At 37.1% G+C, this 16,626-nt stretch overlaps 1 protein-coding gene across 3 annotated transcripts in view; it reads right to left on the bottom strand.

Annotated features, from left to right (window-relative positions):
- Positions 1-16,626, bottom strand: part of Polr1B (RNA polymerase I subunit Rpl135) — a 270,860-nt gene that overhangs the window by 96,761 nt on the left and 157,473 nt on the right. The gene's annotated exons all lie outside the window — the stretch shown is intronic.

The raw sequence follows: 16,626 nt of genomic DNA, 5'->3' as shown, positions 1-16,626 counted from the left end.
GAAAAGCTGACTGAGTTGTCTTCTGATGTCACTCTGGTGTTCAGACATAAAATGCAATCATTGTCTCAATTTTGAATATCACTCAAAAAAGAATATCCATCTCTGAGTTATAAAGCTATCAAATTGTTGGTTGTTTTTTTGACTTCCTATTTGTGTGAAAAGACTTTTTCAACCATGTCAGTAATAAAAACCAAACAGAGAAATCGAATTGATGTTATTGCAGTGCTTTGTCTCTCAGAAACAACGCTTCAGCCACGTATATCAAATTTTCTAACCTCTAAGCAGCAGCAGATGTCACACTAGCTAAAAATTGTAATTTTATAACATTGGATTTAATAAATAAAATACTATCTACATTGGTTTATGTTTCTGTCTTAGCCGTCAGCCGGTCCGCAAAATATTTCTCCTATTTTCCCCGGTCCGCAGGTGTAAAAAAAGGTTGAAGAATGCCGATCTAGACTATTTCGAAACCATCAAACACAGAAGAATCAATAAGAATCAATCAATCAATAATCAAAAAAGATTAAGCAAAGAACTGAAAGTAAAAATATATAAAACAATGATAATTCCCACAGTACTCTATGGCTCAGAATACTGGATCTTAAGGGGAAAAAAACCAGATAAACTCAATGCTTTTGAAAGAAAAATCACCAGAACAAAATGAACAGAAAGAATAACAAATTAAAAAGTCAGAGATGAACTTAACTTTAATGACACAATAATTACACTAAAAAAGAGCCAACTAAGCTGGTTTGAACATGTTTCTAGAATGAATCCAGAAAGACTATCAAACATACCATCACATGGTAGAATTGAAGGATAGCCTAGCAGAGGAAGACCAAGAAAGAAATGGATTGACAACATGCAAAGCACACATTCTACCTTTCTTACAGAAAGGCATTATGCATAATGTATTTGGAAACCAGTTGAGGTTCGATAAGGAATAACACTTTCAATTTTCATGCATAGAATACATACACAGTCAAAATTAAAATATATACAACCTCTAAAAAAAAACAAGTCTATGATCATAAACAACCATAAAAAAGGACATTTTGTAATTGTCGTGTTTTACCTAAACTGCCATTAAAATAATTTCATAAAGCTAAAACTGAAATGACTTCAAATTTTAATAAGAATCCTTAATTCCAAATTTCATTAAATTCCATCAAGCCAGAGAGTAATTAGTATAACCAAATGAGAAACTGTTTTGCTAAATTTTGTGTTAAAAAACTAATTCTAATAAGAGGGAATAAATAAATAAAATTTCATAAACAAGTCTTGAACCAAAGAATGAAAATTACTGTACTACAAAACAATACAAAAAATAAAATAAAATAACAGCTCTCACAAATGATTGTATACAGTTTGAAATTAAAATTTTTTGAAGTACAGTTTTCAATATTTGTCATTTCCATTTGAACATGTCTAGACTAATTTACATTACTGAGGAAAAGGAATTTGCAGGCCACAAGGAGGGGATTTATAAGATAGATGTATAAGTTGAAGAGTTTTTATCAGATTATTGGGGAAAAGCATTTTCATAAAGTACAAGTAGAACAATAGACATATCAAGGTGGCAAGATATTCTAGAGGTTGTTGAAGAAGCTCAGAAATGGAGGAAAGAGTGCTGTAAAAGGAATTAGAGATGAGAAAGTGATATGAAAACTGGAGAAAAAGATATCTTTGAAGTATGGAGTAATTACTTTGAAAATTTGCTAAATGAAACTAGCAGTAATGACAACACAGTGATAAAAAAAAAGACTAACCAGACATGCAATCAAGAATACATATCTATACTTGAAGTAGAAAAAGCCATCAAAAGTCTGAAGTGTGGAAAGGCAGCTGGAGTAGATGATATTTGACCAGAAACACTAAAGTATGGAGGTATAAAAGTCTTACAGTGGCTGCACTGCATAGTTCAGAGGGATGAATTTCAGATGATTGGAGTAGAGCTCTCATAGTACCATACATAAAAAGGGAAATAAAACTGAATGTGAGAATTATAGAGATATTTTTCTACTGAGTATTCCTGGTAAGATTTATGTCAGTATATTTGAGATATTCGTGAAGGATGGTGAAGAACAAACTGGATTCAGACCAAATAGAGGCATTCAGGATCAGATTTTCACTTTGCAACAAATAGTTGAGAAATCATGGGAATATAACAAAAACCATGGGAATAAAACAAATATAACAAAGATCATATACTTTTTCCAGATCTACAAAATAAATTTTGTAGATCTGGAAAAGTATATGACAAGGTGCCAAGAGAGAAGCTATTCAAAATGCTAAGTTGTATGGTGTCAGTGGGGCATTATATCAAGCAATACTAAGTCTTTATTTGAGTTGTAAGTCAGCAGTTACAACTGAAGGAAGTACAGGAAGATTGTTTAATGTTAAATGTGGTGTCAGACAAGGATGTACATTATCCCCTCTGTTATTCATTAACTATATGGATCATATTATGAAGGAAAGCGGTATTAAATCTGATATCAAAATTGGAGATGTTAATGTCAGCTCTTTACTTTATGCAAATGATGTTATACTTCTGAATAAATCCGCTACAAGTCTGCAAGATTCCCTGACTAAACTGAATAACTGTTGTAATACATATGGTACGAAGGTGAGCAATAACAAGACAAAGACAATGAAAATAGGCAGAAGCATTGAAAATATCAACTACATTGATATTTTCAATGCTTCTGATATTTCAATGCAGTTGATATTTTCAGCTACTTAGGCACAATTTTTAGTGAAGATGATAAGTTAAATATGGAAATAGTCAACAGGATCATTATATGGGGTTATATCAAGCAATACTTCGTCTTTATTTGAGTTGTAAGTCAGCAGTTACAACTGAAGGAAGTACAGGAAGATTGTTTAATGTTAAATCTGTTGTCATACAAGGATGTATATTCAGTTGACCTCCTACCATACCAACAAATCTGGTATGGCAGGAGGTCAATTAAATAAATTTATATGGAATAAGAGAGAAAGTCAAAAAACTAAATTAGCTGTATACAAGACAGTGTTCAAACCAGTTTTAACTTATGGATCTGAGAGCTGGGTTAGAAGTAAAACACTTGACCAAAGACTACAGACTGCAGATGTGAGAGTCCTGAGAAAGATTAGTGGCATGAATATCATATTAAAAACGAGGGTATTAGGAAAGAACTTGACAGTGTTAGCAGAGGTAATCTCAGGTGTATGATCACTTAAACAGAATGGGAGAGGAAAGACAACTGTTCTCTGCCGGGTTGGCAGGAAAAAGACCCAGAAGAAGACCAAGATATAGGTGGATTGATACGGTAAAAAGTGCCTTAAAAGATAGAAATATAATATTTGATAATGTTGGAGCCTTGACAAGTAATAGATTGATTTGGAGGAAAATTGTAAATAGGAAGTTAGTAAATGTAAATTTTTCATGTAGTACTATCATATTCTGTACACCCCTTGTGGGTAAATGTCAGGAATTTGATGACAATGAAGATGAAATATTACAACTAAAAAAAAAAAAAAAAAAAACCAGACATGAAATGATTTAACAAATATAAGGGGGACCGGAAAGTAATCAATTATTTTTAATAGGTCATTTTTAGCGATTGTTTTTTTCTTAAATAACACATAAATTATTAAATTTGATTTTTATTTAAATATTAGCATTACTTTTCTATTTAAAAAATCTGTTTTTTTTTAAATTTTAGATTATTATTTTTTAATATGGCGGACTTTAAAGTTGAAGAGCATCATTCACGTCATTGTATGCTGTTTTTGTTTCACTAAGGAAAGAATGCTACTGAGGCTACCAAAATCATTTGCTCAACTTATGGAGATTTGCAGAAAAAAACTTTGATCTCTCTGATCATCCTCGATCTGGAAGACCTCTTAATCTAGATAAAGATGCTCTTAAGACTCTCGTTGAATCAGATCCAAAACAAACCATACAAGAATTAGCAGAGAAACTTAATTCATCATGGTCAACTGTCCAAGAGCACTTACATAAGAGTGGCAAGGTTCTTAAACAGAGTGTATGGGTACTGCATGAACTGTCAGAAAACAATAAAGCACAGAGATGGGCGATTTGCAAATCACCCCTTTTTGGAACGAGTCATAACTGGTGACAAAAAATGGGTGCTGTATAAGAATAATAAATCCAAAAAACAGCAGCTTTCTCCAAATCAAACTCCAATTCCAACACCTAAAGATGGACTTCATCCACAAAAGGTTCTGTTGTGCGTTTGGTGGGATATTCATGAAATTATTCATTACAAACTCATGGAACAAGGTAAGACTATCACAGCAACCATCTACTGCGAACAATTAGAGCGACTACATCAAGCATTGTTAATCAAACGTCCTGCACTTGTCAATCGAAAAGGGGTAATTTTGCAGCAAGATAATGCAAAACCACATTCTGCAAGAATGACTCAAGAAAAAATTAGGCAGTTAGGATGGGCACTTCTACCACATCCTCCATATTCACCGGATATTGCCCCTAGTGACTTATTCAGGTCCTTAGAACATAGCACAGGAAATAAAACCTTCTGTTTGCAAGATGATGTCCAAAGGAGTTTGATATCATTTTTTGCCTACAAAGAAAAAACTTTTTTCAAAAAAGGAATTCTAAACTTAGTAGATCATTGGAATAAGGTTTAATTAACGATGGCGATTATAGAATTGAATAATGTGAATTTGTTTTTTAATAAAATTTATATTAAAAATGTAGTTCAAAAAAATTGATTACTTTCCGGTCCCTCTTATATTAATAGAAATTCTGAATATCACATTTCATTCAAGTCCTCCCTCTCTTTTTTTAAATATTAAAATAATCACGCATGAGAAGTAACAGCCTACAGTACAAGAACGCCATATCTGGGTAGGTGGTTAAGGAGAAAGAGAGAATCAGATACTGTTTTTAACAGCTATAGTTAGAACAGGTTGTAGTCCTTCGGGAAAAGGAGAATGCCTTCCTCTGTGAGGAGAGGAGCTACAAAGAACAGAAGCAGATGGGATGCAAGAGGGGGAGAGAGAAAGAGATGATAAGTTTATTTTTAGTAATTTTGAAGATGAACCATGTATGGATGTTGACTAGACCATGTTTTTACATACTTAGAGGAAAGTAAAAGAATGACGGTGGCCAGTATGGTGGCAAACCACCCAAGAAAACATAATCATCATCAATTTCTTGATATATATACCCCCAAGGGATGTTCAGGTTACTATCACAGCAATACATGAAGAAGTTTACATTATTATTAATCTCCTATCCACAAATTTCCTCCAAATTAGTCTATTACTTGAAGGCAATACGATATTGTCATATCTAACATTTTGTTCTTCTAAGGCAGTTCTGACTGAATCAATCTAACTAGACTTTGGTCTTCTTCTGAGTCTCTTTCCTGTCATCTCGGCATCAAACACCTGTTTTTCTAACCTTTCCTCACCCATTCTATTTAAGTGGCCATACCATCTTCGATTAGCTCTGCTGACACATTCTTGAATGCTAATAATGTCAAGTAAGTTTCTAGTATCTTCATTTTTAATATGATTCTGCCATTGATACCACCGGTTCACTCCCTTAATTTTTCATAGAACCCTGATATCTGTGGTCTCTAGTCTTTGATCAAGTGATTTATTTTTAACCCACTCTCATCAGATCCATAACTTAAAACAAGTTTGAATACGGTCTTGTATACTGCTAGTTTGGTGTTTTGGCTAATTTTTCTCTTATTCCATATAAATTTATTCAGCTGGCTACCCACCATACTCGCTTTGTGTACTCGGTTGTCTTTTTCCAGATTTAACCTGCCATCTTCACTGAAAACTGTACCTAAACAACTGAAATATTTACTTGTTCTATAGGATCTCCATTCAGAATGCAGTTGAAGTTTCCTATACTACCCCCTATTTTCATAGTTTGGTCTTTTTATTGCTGATTTTCATGCAAAATTTGTTACACCTGTAATTCAATTTAGTTAGTGAATCCTGGAGACTTGCACTAGATGTGTTTAGGAGTACAACATCATCAAAGGGCTAAGTTTGACACCTCGAATTCTAATATCAGGCCTAATGGCTTTCTTTCTTTTTCCCTATCGAGTACAATCTCACTAACTCACAAATTAGAAAACTCCACAGGCTCCTTAAGAAGATCACTTCTTGGCCTGTGGAAATCACTAACAAATTAAAACCATTTAACTCCATACCCCCCAACCCCCTGTATTTATGGACTCCCAAAAATTCACAAGGAAAATGTGCCATTACGTCCCATAGTGGATGGCACTGATTCCCCCCACATACAAACTAGCTAAACATTTGGCCCAAACTCTCTCACACTATACTGGCAACACACCTTCATACATAAAAAACTCAGCCCACTTCAAAGCCAGCATAGAAAACCTTACACTCAAACACACTGACATAATGATCAGTTTTGATGTCTCCTCCTCATTCACAAATGTCCCACTCAAAGAATCCTTAGAGCTAATCCAAGTTAATTTCCTCCCGATATCAAAGCCCTATTTCAGTTCACAATGAACTTGGGCTATTTTGTTTGGCAAGGAAAATTCTACAAACAAATAGAGGGGACAGCCATGGATTCTCCATTCTCCCCACCCTTGGCCAACTTTTATATGGAGACTTTTGAAGAGAAAGCCTTAAACTCTGCCCCACAAAAACCAACCATTTAGCTTCGCTATGTTGATGATGTGTTCTCTATTTGGCCACATGGCTCCGATGCACTCCTCTCCTTCCTAACGCACTTAAACAGCCAACACCCCAGAATCAAATTCACCCTGGAAGAGGAAAAAAACAACTGCCTTCCTTTCTTAGACACACTAGTCACCCGCCAGCCTGATGGAACCTTGGTTTTCTCAGTCTATAGAAAACCCACCCATACAGGCAGATACATTCACCAACAATCCCACCACCCCTCCTCGCAACAATATGGAGTCATTAAGACACTATACAACAGGGATAAACTTATCTGTTCAAATGACAATGCCCTAACCACAGAACTAAACCACATTCTCAACACTTTCTCAGTCAATGGCTACCCCCCCCCAAAAATATTGAAACCAATAAACCACAACACACCCTCCCTCCCACAACAAGGATTACGCTAAATCCATCACCATACCCTATATCCGAGGTACCTCTGAAAAAATTACAAAAATCGTAAAAAAACATGACTTAACTTCTTGTTACAGACCATATAAAAAATTCACATCCCTTATCCACTCTACTAAAGACCAATCTTCCCTCCTAGACCTACCTGGTGCAGCTGTAAGCTGTCCTACTTTGGCCAAACAGGCAGGACAGCAAATATCAGAATTTCAGACGCAAGGACTACATCCGGTTTCACCAATACAGCCACTCTGGTCTTGCTGACCATGCACTGGATACCTGCCATAGAATACGGTGGAAGAAAGCCATGATAATACACCGTAGTAAATACAAATATGAAAGGCTTTTCATGGAATCAGCTTCAGCCCTAAGAAAACATGACCTTCAAGAAAACTTCAGTCCAAACCTCAACAAATTTGGCTGCATGAGACTGCCTCAAATTTGGAAAACCTACATCAGAAGACCTTCAGCCCAATCTCCCAAGAATACCAACATTGCCAGCTAGGGGGGCCATCAGGACTTTAGGAGAAATAATAGCTTCCTGCTTCTTCCTCACTTACTGTTTGTTGTGCCTGCGTGCACGTGTCTTGTTCTCAAGTTCGTTGAAAATGGCAATATGACGTTGCCGAAATATTGAAGTATTTCAAATATTTCAAAATAAAATTTATTTTAATGTATATCCTAGTTTATGTTGTAATTTCCTTAAATTATTTAGTAAAAAATGCATAACCAACGTCTAAGCCTTTCCACGAGGCACTTTCTTTCATAATGTGATGGATATAGATGATGAATAAGAGTGGAGACAATGTGCATCATTGTCATACTCCTGATTTTACATCAAGCCATCTTCCTGTATTTCCTATATTTAATTTGAACTGCTGACTGACAACTTAAATATAGATTATATATTACTCTATAATATTCCATTCACCAGATATAACTGTAGTGTTTTGAAAAGCTTTTCTCTGGGCACCTTATTGTATGCCTTTTTCAGATCTACAAAACTTGAAGTACAGATGCTTGTCATATTCCCATGATTTCTCAACTATCTCTTAAAGTGAAAATCTGATCTTGTCTACCTCTATTTGGCCTGAACCCTGCTTATTCTTCTGTAAGTTTCTCTTCCACAATTTTTCTCAACCTCTTTTCATGTATGCTTTCATAAATCTCACCTAGAACACTCAGTAGAGAAATTCCTCTGTAATTCTAACATTCAGTTTTATTTCCTTTTTTATAGATGGCACTATGAGAGTGCTATTTCAATTTGGGAATTCAACCTCCTGTCCAGGCCCTCTGAATTATGCAGTGCAGCCACTGCAAAACTTTTAAACCTCCATACTGAAGCATTTCTGATCGAATATCATCTACTCCTTTCCACATTTCAAGTTTTTGATGGCTTTTTCTACCTCAAGTATAAATATATATATACTCCATTTGCATTCTCCTTGAAAATTCTCTAGTACGGTTCTGTCACTGCTTGGTTCATTTAACAGTCTTTCAAAGCAATTACTCCATACATATAGGACATCCTTATCCTCACTTTTCATGTCAACTTTATCATTTTTGATTCCTTTTACAGTACTCTTTCCTTCATTTGTAAGCTTCTTCAATAGCCCCAGAATATTTTGCCACCTCCCTGATATTTATTTTCTATAATCTTACCGAAGTCTTCCTGTGACTTTTGTTTAGCTTTTACACACAGCTTAGCTCTCTTACATTTTTCTTTGTATTCTTTTAGGGCATCTGCCAACTTATTTGCTAGGTATGCTTTCTTCTTTTCCTAAACTGATTCTTTAACTTTTTGTGTCCACCATGGTGTTCTCATTTTTCTATCCTTGTATTCAACTTCACCACATACCTCTCTAACTGAATCAATCAAAGTTGTCTTCAATAAAGTTTGCATACTTGAGTCTACAATTTACCTTTAAAAGCTGCTCAACTTCAATTCTTTTTAAAACTTTATTACATACTGTTCTTTTCTATGCGATATCCATTTTTATCCTACTTAGCACTAGGTAATGGTCACTTCCAATTTCGAACCCTCTGTACACTTTTGTATCCTGAACCAGCTTTATATCACTATCAACAATGATGTGGTCAATTAGGCTTTTCTTATTTCTTGTGTCTTCTCTCCATACTTGTGCACATCTATGTTGAAACATGGTGTTAGTAATGACTAGTCCATGTCCTGAGCAGAAGTTAACAAATAACATATTTACTTGAATATAACAAGCACTTTTTTCCCAAAATTAAAGTTAAAAAATCATGGTGCTAGATATATGCAAGGATTTTCGGAAACTAAAGTTTTCAGGAAAAAACTGAAAATGGGTATGACTTCCAAGAATCTCCTATTCACCATCGCTACTTCCATGCTTGAGACCAGTTTCCTTGTGCGCATCGTCAAAGTTATCTACCCAAATAGTATCATCTCTCCCATCCAGGGCATTATAGATGCCAGTTTTTTTTAAAAAACTCTTGGCAATTATTTCTGGCAAAATCATTTTCAAGCTCTCAAAATCCAGTTGCACAACAGTTCTAATGACAGTCTCTTAATTTTCCCCGTTGGAGTCAGGTCATAGCCACTGGCTACCATCCACTCTATGTGCAATTTTCGTACATAGTCCTTGAACGGTTTGTTGACCAATACATCCAAGGGCTGCAGACAAGGTGTAAGACCACCAGGAATAATGACCACATCAGTATTCATATACAAAAGTTGTTTTGCTATTTCAGGTCCTAAGTGTCCACGGAAGCTACCCCACACAAGGAGAGCTGGGCATAGAAATAAGGTCCCAGCCCATTTGTCCCAAATTGTTCTAATCCAATCTCACACCAACGTAGTGTCCACCTATCCATTTTCCCTTTGCCACTGTTTTCCTTTTGATTTTTATGTAAGGAATCCGCCTTATGAAATCCACCAGGCGGCAGCGACGAATGGGCTGTTTCAAGTTTGTGCTCTCCAATTTGCCATTGTTGCGAGTATTTTTCCGTTGAAATTGGCCGTCCGGAGGTGCTGAGCAGCGGAGTGCTTCAGTGCAAACTGTGAGTGCCTGTGGTGTGTCGATCCAGCTATTCTTCTAATTCTTGGTTGGCTGCCTGTGGGAACGCACGATGCCTACCATACGCAGCAAAGATGGCGGCATCAAAAGCCAACAGCGAACGAGCACCACGTGTCCTGCCAGCTCAGTGCCTTCGACTGCCACTGACATACCTACTATGTGCTGCAGCTGCAAAACTGGTGTCAAAGACAGAAAAAAGGGCATATTCTGCGAGTTCTGTTGCCACTGGTTGCAACAGAACTCGCGAAAATTGACGAAGCTGCATAAAAGCTACTTATCGAACTTAACCAGCCGTTCTTCTGTTCACTGTACCTCCCTTCAGTAAAACAACTACTGAACATAGGTTAACATGTCAAAAACCTTGAACAGCACATCAATGCTTTAAATGAAACTTTTACCTCCAAAATATGGGCAGTTGAAACTAAGCTAGAACAGATTGAAAACCAGCACAATGCAAGCTCCACTCCGCCAGCGAAAGAACTTTGTGATCTAATCGCAGCAACGGTAAACAACTTGATGGAGGCTAAACAAAAAAAACTCAATGCCATCATTTTGAATTTCCCGACGAAAACAGAAAATCATTACAAGACGACATCAACAAACTTGCTGAAGAATGTGACATCAATCCTAAGAATATCGTCAGGTGCTACCGTTTCGGGCCTATAAATAAAAGGAAGGACGGTATGAACTTCCCGCCCCTAGTAAAAAATGACTTGTGACATGCCGACAACCTCATAAAAAATAACAACAGCGATCAACAACAAGTTCAAAGACACCTGCCATTTGCACAAAGGGAACAATTTCGAAGACAACTCGAAGAAAAATGTCAAAACGGTGACAACTGGACCATCGACTACAAACAAGATCAACTGGTGAAAAATCTAAGTGATGCCACCAAGGAGATCAGCATACAAGCACAGCATAGGAAATGTGCAAGACCCATGCGGTCCAACATACGACACACAAAACCCTACACATCCATGCTATCTCTATCCTTCCCACAACACAACCAACCAACTACCCTGAGCTCTTTAATTTCCTCTCCCTAAAAATCGACTTTCTCCAATCCCACTTTCCCAACAGCGAAATCATCCTCCTAGGAGGTTTTAACGTCCACAACACTAGCAGGCTTTTCTCCTCCAGCTGTACAGATCTTGCAGGCAGAGATGCCGAAACATTTGCCATCACTAACGACCTTACACAACTTGTCCAGATGCCAACCAGAATACCAGATAATCCAAACCACTCCTCAAACACCCTAGATCTCTTCCTCACCAATGACCACTCCAAATACACAGTGAAAGTAGTGAGCCCCCTGGGCAATTCTGACCACAACCTAGTGCTCATCTCCTCCCCAATGCAACAATGTTTACACAGACACTCGCGCACAAGAGTAGTTTGGCACTATAACAGTGCCAAGTGGAACAGCCTCCGCAACTTTAATGCCGCATTCCCATGATTGGACTATTGCTTCCGGCCTTCCAACCCAAACATATGCACTGAGCTTATTACCAAAGTAATCCTCACTGGCATGAATACATACATTCCACACAGCACCCTGAACTGCCATTCTCTAACGAAACCTTGGTTCTCCAAAAGATGTGCCAATGCTGTAGAGATGAAACACCAGACATACCACAACTGGCTGAAATCGAGAACCCCATCCTCCATCAAAGCTTACACCAAAGCCCATAATAAATGCAAAAAAACAATCAACACTTCCAAAGCAGAGTTCGAAAGAGCAAAAAGCAGGAAACTAGCAGCCTGTCCAAATGGCAGCCGAGCCTTTTGGTCTCTCACCAAAGCAATTGGCCGTAATTTCTGCCCAACACTATTCCCACCACTATCACACCCCGACGGCTCTGCTGCATCATCACCAACAGAAAAAGCCAATCTTCTGGGCCTCATACTTTGCTTCAAATGCATGCATAACCAACAATGGCAAATGTACCTCAACCATTCCAGACACCCAACATACAATGCCCCCCATATCCTTTTGCCAGGATGAGATCAGAAAAATACTGTCCAAATTAGACACAAAAAAGTCTCCTGGCCCCGATGGCATTCTCCCCAGTTGTTCTGGAAGTTTACGCCATAACTGACCCCTATCCTATGTTACCTATATATACTCTTCTACCCCACTGGAATCTATCCCACAAACTGGAAATTGGCCTATATTCAGCCCATCCCCAAGAAGGGTGACAAGTCAATACCATCCTATCTCGCTTACCTCAGTCCTGTCGAAGGTAATGGAAAAAATGGAAAAAAAAATTATCATCAAATCCCAACTCCTACACTATCTTGAGACACTCACTAAATAAATGACCACCAGTATGGATTCCACCACTGCCGATCAACAGGGGTGAAGTAACATCTTGAGCAAAAGAGAAATCCTACTCACATATGTCAACCATCTCTGGACAAATGCTATGGAGAGGTTTGGCAAATCTTAAGTGGTTGCACTAGATATCCCCAAAGCCTTTGACCAGGTCTGGCACAAAAGCCTACTAGGCAATCTACCATATTCGGTTTGACCCAGGGCTTCTGTAGGTGGATCGCCAATTTTCTGTCTGGATGCACACTCTGTGTGATGGTGGTTGGCTCCCTATCCTCTCACCACTCAATTAATGCTGGGATCCCACAAGGTTCTGTCCTCTCACCAATCTTCCTGCTATATATCAATGACATACTACAATTGGCCTCCAACCCAATACACAGTTTATCAGATGACAGCACACCACGCTCTTCGCTTGCATTTGATAAGCCTTACCCTACACAACTCACCTCAACCTACAGAACATCAACCACTGCGACCCTCAACTCCGATATCCAAGCCATCCTCCAATGGGATTTAGATAACCTCATAAATTTCAATGCCAATAAAACCCAGTTCTGTACTATTTCCCATAAAAAAGAACCATTTTTTCCCAATATCCTTTTTAATGATACCCAAATCTCCAGACAGTTTGAGATCTCACTCCTTGGAATCACCCTCACATCAAACCTCTCCTGGCATAAACATATCTCAAACATTGCATCCTCAGCCTCAAAAAAACTAGGATTTCTCTTTCGCTCAAGATGTTACTTCACCCCCAAACAGTTATTAACATTATACAAGTCACAAATCCGTCCAACTATTGATTACTGCTCTCAAATATGGGGTGGGACCCCAAATAGCTCTCAAAATGCTCGACTCAATACAGAGGAGAGCAATTAGACTTATCAATGATCCATCAATGATAAGTCTTACCAATTCCCCCCCCCCCCTCTTTCACACAGACATATGGTCTCTGTAGTATGTATATTCTACAAATATTTCCATGGGAAATGCTCATCAGAAATATCATCAATAATTCCTCCGCTCAGTACTAAACTCATTGGAACACGTACAGCTGCTGCACAACATCCCTTCACAGTTCACCTAGAAACAAACAGAACAAGTTTCTTTTCCTCTTCCTTCATCCCTGCAACTGCTGCACTGTGGAACAGTCTCCCACCCAGTGGCGTAGCTAAAGCTTTTGCTGCCCAGGGCGGTCCCCGAGTTTCCTGCCCCTCTCAATACACACAAAAAATACTACAAAAAGTCAAAACGACATATAGTGAAATAAATTAAAACACTAAGTTTATTTTAGTTGTAAGTATAGTTGTTAAAAACTAATTATTAATTAAGTAATAAAAATTACTAAGTTAACATAAATAAAAGAATCGTCTATAAATAAAATTGTCTCATGTGAAAGTGCCACCCGGGGCAGACCGCCCCCATCTAGCTATGCCACTGCTTCCACCTGCTGTGTTTCCCAAGGAATACAATTTAAAGTCATTCAAATCAAATGTAAACAAATTCCTCCTTTCCCAACTCACCACCCTTACACGGTGCTGTACTATAGGTTGACCAACCAACCTCCTGTGTAAGGGCTCAACATAAAAAAAGGCAAATTTCTTCCATCTGCAGTAATTGTGATCATGATTGTGCATCGCTGTTTTTCATCTTCCAGTTGTGCGTATTATCACACTTTTTTCACCGTTTTCTGTTGTTTGGTGCAGCACGTTGAAATTGAGGTGTTTGATCAGTATTGGCTATTTGTTATAAAATTGTTATAGTTCTTTCTAAATTGAATCACATAGATGAAAATCCATCAGTTTAATCCTCGAAACCTTTGGCAAAGGGATGTCCTTCAGTGAAGGGAAAAACTTTTCCTCTTCATGAATCTTGTGATCCAATCTTGGCTCACTTTCAGATCTGTACAACTGATGCCTCATTTTGTAGATAAATACGCACTTTGAAATGTAGCATTCGTGCAAAACACAGCAACCATCTTTATGCAAACCTAACACATATTCAAGTAACTCGTTCTCCAATTTAGGAAACTTTCCACTTTTAGATCCTTGCAATGCTTTTCTTGACTTATTGGTGCTTTCTAATGCAAATTTGTTTATGCCGATATTGCACATTAAACTCAGTCACTACACTAATGGCCTCTGAAGTTGGCCTCGGTGATCTGTCTTAATGACATCGAAAATTTCAAATGCGATCAAACACTTATTTCATGTAATTGAAAATTTGGACAAATAGTTTTTAGATACTATGTTTGATGGTACAACATATAGTTTTGCTTTGGTTTATAGTTTCTGTGGGAGGGGACATGTGATTCATTAGTTAGTGCCATTTTTATCCCAATTGTCTCTAATTGCACTATTTATTGACAAATATATTACCACAGACTGCAAATGTCTCTGCACCTTATTCAGTAATACAATAAAACTACTTGTTTTTCTCGCATCTGCAGTATAGTGGCTGTTGGGGAGGGACTGCTGTTTACTGCAGAGAGTGAGTTACCATCATCCCAATGTGAACATGTTTAAATTTAAACTTGATTTGTGTGTGCAAGGTATATGTGAAACGTTTTAATTTCTTTTTTTATAAAGTAAAATCAGGGGGTGTGAGTTATATTCAAGTAAACACGATACTTACTATCATTATTAGCTCGGTCCTTTTCTCCAAATTTTTCCAAGATGTTTCTATATGCTTGGTGGGATTCATTTCCTACTCTGCTTTTCAGATCTCCAACAAGGACCAATTTTTCCATTTTCTTTGCCAGCTGCCTGTTCTTCTAAATGACTCAAAAAAATTCCTCCACTTCTTTCTTAGAAGAACCTTCTGTGGGACAATAGGCACAAATAAGTTTCATTGTGCATGTCTCCATTTTGCCCACATACCTCTACTCGAAACTGCCTTCCAATCAAGAAGTTTATTTTCATGTTTGGTGTTGAATGCTATTGCCTGAAAATAACATCCTATACTTATTATTTTGTAAGATCTCACCTGTTTTTTGTTACCCCAAACCTCAGTAATGCCAATGATGTCCATGTGGCACTTTTCCAATTCTTCTGCCAGTTTGATTTCCTTTCCATTAATACTCATATTGATAATTGAAAGGGGGATGGTAAATCCTGTTCTATTTTATAGCCGGGTCCGAAATCCATAGAGTTTCATGCCAAAAAAAACTATCAATATGAGTACTAAGATAATAAGCCTTTCGGCTTATTATCTTAGTACTCATATTGATAGTTCCTATCTTCAGTTCTTCTGATATTGGGTTTATTCTGCTGCTTCTAGATGTTTGTGTGTTGAGGCTTAAGTGCTGTGAGGACCATATTGGAGGTTTAATGGAATATTTTCAGCACTGGGAAAAGATTAAAACTAATTTTTAATGCTTCCAATATTTCATTTCAATCACTGAGACATCTTAAGGGATTACAAATAACTTTTGTAACAACACACTCAAATGCAATACTAAGCAAAACATGTGGGTGACTCTAAAGTCCTATCTAGGTGGTGCACCCTCTATGAGCGTTTGCAGGTGGCCTACGATGTAACATGAGATCTCTGATAATTAGTGTTTCCCAAATTTCGGGTAGTTTTATGCAACCATATTTATTTAAATTAAGTTGATTTTTAGAATCAGCGGAGGCACTCAGAATCTCCTTTATATCTGTTTAAACAAGTGCAATAGCATTTCAATACAGTTCAACTTCAAACTTAAGAAAATATTTTCTTCCTCTTCATTTCTTCCTTTCACATCCACACACTACTTATGTATTACTACAGGTTGAGTGATCTATCATACATGAGGCCATCATTAAAAAAATTAATAATAAAATAAATAAAATTAACATGCCAAGAAATGGAAGAAGACAAGATCAGTGGAGGAAATTTATGTTGTTAAAATGTAATAATTTTGGACAAGAAAATTTATTTTGCAATTTTTATTGCCTCAAATCTTTAGTAATCCTGAAATTAAACATTTTACTTAAAAATATTAACTGTCTTTAGATGTTTTTTCTTTTCTTTTTTATTTTTAATTAGAAAACATTGCAGACCACTATTCTAAGTACCAATGGACCTGGATATTTCTTACTATTTATAGACTACTCAATACTT

This window comes from Typopeltis vanoorti, chromosome 22 (assembly GCF_054136105.1).
Source record: "Typopeltis vanoorti isolate ZY-2024b chromosome 22, IOZ_Tvanoo_1.0, whole genome shotgun sequence".
NCBI lineage: Eukaryota > Metazoa > Arthropoda > Arachnida > Uropygi > Thelyphonidae > Typopeltis > Typopeltis vanoorti.
The sequence above is the reverse complement of the archived record's forward strand: the minus strand, read 5'-3'. Positions and strand labels throughout refer to the sequence as shown.